This window comes from Lucilia sericata, unplaced genomic scaffold, assembly GCF_015586225.1.
Source record: "Lucilia sericata isolate MDLA Ls3-8-SP2 unplaced genomic scaffold, ASM1558622v1 Contig000282F_arrow, whole genome shotgun sequence".
Taxonomy (NCBI): Eukaryota; Metazoa; Arthropoda; class Insecta; order Diptera; family Calliphoridae; genus Lucilia; species Lucilia sericata.
In genome coordinates this window covers 251,304-258,046 of record NW_023994307.1, presented here as the reverse complement: position 1 = coordinate 258,046, position 6,743 = coordinate 251,304, and the positions used below count along the sequence as shown (strand labels likewise).

General features: G+C 32.1%; 1 non-coding gene across 1 annotated transcript; it reads right to left on the bottom strand.

The window, feature by feature from the left end:
• Positions 1-6,004: 6,004 nt before the first annotated feature.
• On the bottom strand, positions 6,005-6,086 carry Trnas-uga. Its single transcript has one exon. It is a non-coding gene; the product is annotated as a tRNA-Ser (tRNA).
• Between the last annotated feature and the right edge of the window lie 657 nt (positions 6,087-6,743).

Sequence of the window (6,743 nt, the reverse complement as noted above, 5' to 3'; positions counted from 1 at the left end):
ACCTTTTCATCATAAAGTCAAGTAACAAAGTACAGTCGGACAGGACTGGAGAGAGCTTATGGTACTAGACCTGATCAAGATCGGTAGATTCCATGCTTCTAAGTAAAGGACAAAGTCATAAGGTTCATGTTCATATGCGCAATTTCAAATAAATAGACAATAGAAAGAAGTTAGAGGGAAACAAGCTTACCACTTTTGGATCTACAATACCAGATTAAGGAAATTAAGGACGTTCAAGAAATTTTCGCCACAGGACCTTTTATGAGAACAAGATCATTATGAAAATCGACAGTACAAAAATCGCGCGCTGTAGTTTTATTAGAAGTTTACATATGCAGATGGACGGTAAACTTATTGATACCCAGCAAAAACTGGGTAATAGCTTTCAATTGTAATTACTTACCTAACAACATACTTTTCAATGACTACTACATATCGCCTGGATTACATAGAAGTGGTCTAATAAGGTCTTACTAATAATGTATTATATAAATACTTTCTAATTCATTAGTCATCTTGCCAGTAAAGATATAGAAGCTGTATACGTTTTTTCATGCGATTTACAATGACTACTTTTTCTAATTACTTGTAATCGTTTGTGGTAAGTACTTGCCTCCAATGACATCACCGTGTTAAAATAATGACTTAAAATGCTATTGTGTAAGTAAGTTTTAGCATTTTAACACCTTACATGGTAATGAAAGTTTTTACTGGGTAATTTTGAAAGGCAAATATTTTCAAGAGGAAGAGGCCGCGCTAGCTAATAAAGCGTTCTCTATGTTATATTAGGACTCACGAGTTTTAATGTTAAGCCCACATACGAAAAGGAAGAATATCGGGGGATGATCAATGGTAAACATTCGTACTTAGATCTTTAAAAGTAGAAACTTAAAGGCTAAAGCGGACCAGATAGTCTGAAATGAACCCATTATATATATATCCATAATGAAATGATTACAGGTGTAGGTCTACATCTACCATAACGATCTACACTTTGCTATATGTTTACATTCACATCAAACAAATTATTCTTATAAAATTCATAACAATTTAGTATCATGCTACACAAAAACTTCTATGAAAAAAAAATTATCTATTAACTAAAATCAGACCACCCAAAAGCATTTTGAATCTATTTTAACAAAGATTAATTTTTATTTTATCTTATTCCCATTCACTGTCTGCTTCCATAATGAGTATTGCCTTGAAAATATCAACATATTAACATGATAATAATCAGCAGTAAGCATAAAAAAACGGAGTACAAAAGGAACAATTTTAATCTCAAATCAATTGAAGTAGTATCATCGGCTGTTAAATAAAGAATTGATCAAAAGACTTAAATGAAAATTGCGGCTGGCAGAGTTACAATTAATTGAACACCGATACAAATTAATTGCGCGTATAGAAAACTAAGTTCGTTTTTTTTTTTTTTTTTGTATTTATTGTCTAAAAAAAAAACGAAGAACAGACTCCCTCCTAAATGACTGCCAGCCTGCCTGCCAAATTAACTATGTATGTATGTGAGCAGAAGAAGGCTGGCCCCGGCTACTTTCGTAGATATTTAGTAGTTCTACTTATAAATACAAAGTTTTATGCGGCTCTAATCAAAAGGCAATGTTCAAGTCATTTAAAACAACTAAAACAGTGGCTATGGTAGACGCCATGACATATTGTTCACATGCCATTTTTGTAACGAGACTTTAGCAGCCAACAATAACTACTCTATAAACAGTAGCTGCTACTACAGCAGCCCCAACAACAGTCGCCGCAATTGGAAGATGTAACCAGGTTCCACTATGTTGATGTTGGTGATGAGAGCAGGGTGGCTGGGTATTTTAAATGTTTTATTGCTGCATCATACTGCGTTCATTGGGATTTTTCATTTATTCATTTACTAATTAACGTCAGCTCGGTTTGCCAAATTACAATTGCTAACATGTTGCATGCAACTTTTTTCGTTGGTCTTGTTGCATTAAAACGCCAGGCCAAATAGGCAACCGTCACAGCCAACTTTTGCTCATGTTATTGTTTCTTGTTATTCTATTCATATCACATGTAAATTTGTTTTCAGTTAAGGTCTTTTAAAGCACTTGCTTCTTGCCACTTGCCACATTGTTGATATATGTATGTATTTTTAATGCTAGAACAACTACAACAACATAACTTTAAAGGATTTCTATAGAGTTTTTTTGGCTATCGATCTTCAAAGACTTTTGGTGGTATTCAGAATTATTAACTGCAGCACAATAACCAAACCGAACTGAAACACCAGGCAATTGATCATTTTATACTTTTGAAATCAAGTGTCTTTTGATTAAAAACTAGTGAGCGCAATTTATTTAGAAAGGGAAAATGATTTCTTCAAGTTCTATAATTTCTCGTGTAGTATATTTCTCAGCTTTTAAAGGGTTGATAAAGAGGACCCGTTTGTAATAGTGATATAAAGAAAAATAATTATGGTCACTGTTCATATACATATATACCGTACTCACATCCTCTCTGGTACATTATTTAGGATGACCTTTTAGAGGGTTGACATAGAGCACCTGTTTGTAATAGTCATCTGTAGAAGATTGATCACGGTCACACTATGTTTAGCTCAGGTATGGAAAATATATAGCTCAGGTATGAAAAATATATAGACTATCGACTAAAGACTAGACTATAGACTAGACTATAGATTAGAATATAGACTAGACTATAGACTAGACTATAGACTAGACTATAGACTAGACTATAGACTAGACTATAGACTAGACTATAGACTAGACTATAGACTAGACTATAGACTAGACTATAGACTAGACTATAGACTAGACTATAGACTAGACTATAGACTAGACTATAGACTAGACTATAGACTAGACTATAGACTAGACTATAGACTAGACTATAGACTAGACTATAGACTAGACTATAGACTAGACTATAGACTAGACTATAGACTAGACTATAGACTAGACTATAGACTAGACTATAGACTAGACTATAGACTAGACTATAGACTAGACTATAGACTAGACTATAGACTAGACTATAGACTAGACTATAGACTAGACTAGACTAGATCTAGGACTACGATATGACTAGCCTATAGACTAGACTATAGACGTAGACTATAGACCTAGACTATAGACTAGACTACTAGAGACTAGACTATTAGAACCTAGACTATAGACTAGACTGATAGACTAGGACTATAGACTAGACTATAGGACTAGACTATAGACTAGACTATAGACTAGACTATAGACTAGACTATAGACTAGACTATAGACTAGACTATAGACTAGACTATAGACTAGACTATAGGACCTAGACTATAGACTGAGACTATAGACTAGACTATAGACTAGACTATAGACTAGACTATAGACTAGACTATAGACTAGACTATAGACTAGACTATAGAACTAGACTATAGACTAGACTATAGACTAGACTATAGACTAGGACTATAGACTAGGACTATAGACTAGACTAGTAGACTAGACTATAGACTAGACTATAGACTAGACTATAGACTAACTATAGACCTAGCTATAGACAGACTATAGGACTAGACTATAGATAGACTATAGACTAGACTATAGACTAGACTATAGACTAGACTATAGACTAGACTATAGACTAGACTATAGACTAGACTATAGACTAGACTATGACTAGACTATAGACTAGAATAGACTAGACTATAGACTAGACTATAGACTAGACTATAGACTAGACTATAGACTAGACTATAGACTAGAGATAGACTAGACTATAGACTAGACTATAGACTAGACTATAGACTAGACTATAGACTAGACTATAGACTAGACTATAGACTAGACTATAGACTAGACTATAGACTAGACTATAGACTAGACTATAGACTAGACTATAGACTAGACTATAGACTAGACTATAGACTAGACTATAGACTAGACTATAGACTAGACTATAGACTAGACTATAGACTAGACTATAGACTAGACTATAGACTAGACTATAGACTAGACTATAGACTAGACTATAGACTAGACTATAGACTAGACTATAGACTAGACTATAGACTAGACTATAGACTAGACTATAGACTAGACTATAGACTAGACTATAGACTAGACTATAGACTAGACTATAGACTAGACTATAGACTAGACTATAGACTAGACTAAGACTAGACTATAGACTAGACTATAGACTAGACTATAGACTAGACTATAGACTAGACTATAGACTAGACTATAGACTAGACTATAGACTAGACTATAGACTAGACTATAGACTAGACTATTGACTGGACTATAGACTAGACTATAGACTAGACTAAAGACTAGACTATAGACTAGACTATAGACTAGACTATAGACTAGACTAAAGACTAAACTATAGACTAGACTATAGACTAGACTAAAGACTAGACTATAGACTAGACTATAGACTAGACTATAGACTAGACTAAAGACTAGACTATAGACTAGACTATAGACTAGACTATAGACTAGACTATAGACTGGACTATAGACTAGACTATAGACTAGACTATAGACTAGACTATAGACTAGACTATAGACTAGACTATAGACTAGACTATAGACTAGACTATAGACTAGACTATAGACAAGACTATAGACTAGACTATAGACTAGACTATAGACTAGACTATAGACTACTATAGACTAGACTATAGACTAGACTATAGACTAGACTATAGACTAGACTATAGACTAGACTATAGACTAGACTATAGACTAGACTATAGACTAGACTATAGACTAGACTATAGACTAGACTATAGACTAGACTATAGACTAGACTATAGACTAGACTATAGACTAGACTATAGACTAGACTATAGACTAGACTATAGACTAGACTATAGACTAGACTATAGACTAGACTATAGACTAGACTATAGACTAGACTATAGACTAGACTATAGACTAGACTATAGACTAGACTATATACTAGACTATAGACTAGACTATATACTAGACTTTTCAATTTTCCACTTCAATTTTCTATTTCCACTTTTTAGTTGATTGATTTCTTTAACCACTTCTTCAACATTATTACTTAAGTTTACAAGATCTTAAACTCTCTGCTACTTTCCTCTCTCTATCTCTCTCTTTTGCTGTTCCCGATTGCTTTCAAACTAACTAAAACCAACTCAAAAGTAAGCAAAAAAAATAAGGAATAATCTATTTACAACAACTGCTTGTAAAATGTTCATTTAGCCGTTGATACTTTTGGCATGTCTCCTGCTTCTTGTCTTGTTCCAGCCAACCTGGCAGTCAGGCCACAGCGACAGTAAACAGTTTCGCAAAAATTTTCTTTCATTGTCATTATTGTGTGTAATTTAGCATTGATTGTGATTTGTGGTCTACTACTGGTTTTTTTCTAAACGATTCAAATTTCAGTATTCCTTTTTTTTTTGGTGCAACACTATTCACTGTTTTGGCGTTCTGTCTGTCTCTGCCTGTCGTTTTCACCAATTTTTCATTTATTTAGAAAGCATGTTTATTTGTAGTCTTAAAACGCGTGGGCCTAGATTTCTTGTTAGTTTGTTCGTAAGTTTTAGGGGATTTTTATTTTATTTTTCTAATTTAATTTCGAATTTGAATGTGTGTTTCTGGGAGTATGAGTAAAATGGCACGCGCTAGTGCAACCAGTGGTGGCACGAAATTGTTGTGATTGTAAATTGTCACTAATACCGTTTGTTTAATTAGTAAACATGTGTCATTCGAATAGACACTTTTGTTAAACGAAAATTAAATCTGACATTTGTATACAAGTTTAACAAATTCTATTACGTACTTTTTTATTTTTCCTTTTTCTTTATTGTTCGCGAAATGATTAAGCTATTTCTGCTCTATTACTTTTTTTGAGGACTATAAGTTAATAAAAATAGTTGTATGTGGCTTATTTTGAATTTAACTGTAGGCTTCTTAAAAGAGTCTTTATTTTTAAAAAGATATATTAATTAAAAAAAAAGTAATATAAAAAACTTACTCGCTGCGGACAGGATTCGAACCTGTGCGGGTAGAACCCAATGGATTTCAAGTCCATCTCCTTAACCACTCGGACACCGCAGCTGTTATTTCTTTATCGGTTAAAATCAAGTTTTTTTACTTTGCATTTTAATAAGAGAAAGAGTAATGAAAGTGAATCATAAAAAGAACACACAAAAAAACCCACATTAAATACAACAATATATAGAACAAGACCAAGATTAAATATTTACTTTTTTTCTTAGCTTGCTTCACGTTATTTCCCATCATAAATAAGTAGTTAGTTGCGTTTAAACTTTCATCAACTTAAAGCAAAAAATTGCCAAAAGTTGATTGAACTTGCTCTACACATTATAATCACAAAATGAGTTCATAGACACTGATAACAATAACAACAAATTGTGTATTGTATAAACAATCTATGGGAATGTTAAAAAAGAATGAAATTTTCTTCATTAAAAAATTTTAAAATATTTTCAAAAAAAATTTGAAATTTTCGAAAATGTTTTATAAAAATTATATATTTTCGAAAATTTTCTATAAAAAATTGAAATAATACTTTCCATAAAGAATATAAATTTTCGAATATTTTCCATAAAAAATATAAATTTACGAAAATATTCTATAAAAAATAAAAATTTTCAAATATTTTCTTTAAAAAATAGAAATTTTCTAAAAAAAATTTAAAATTTTCGAAAATTTTCTATAAAAAAAGAATTTTTCGGAAATTTTCTGCCAAAA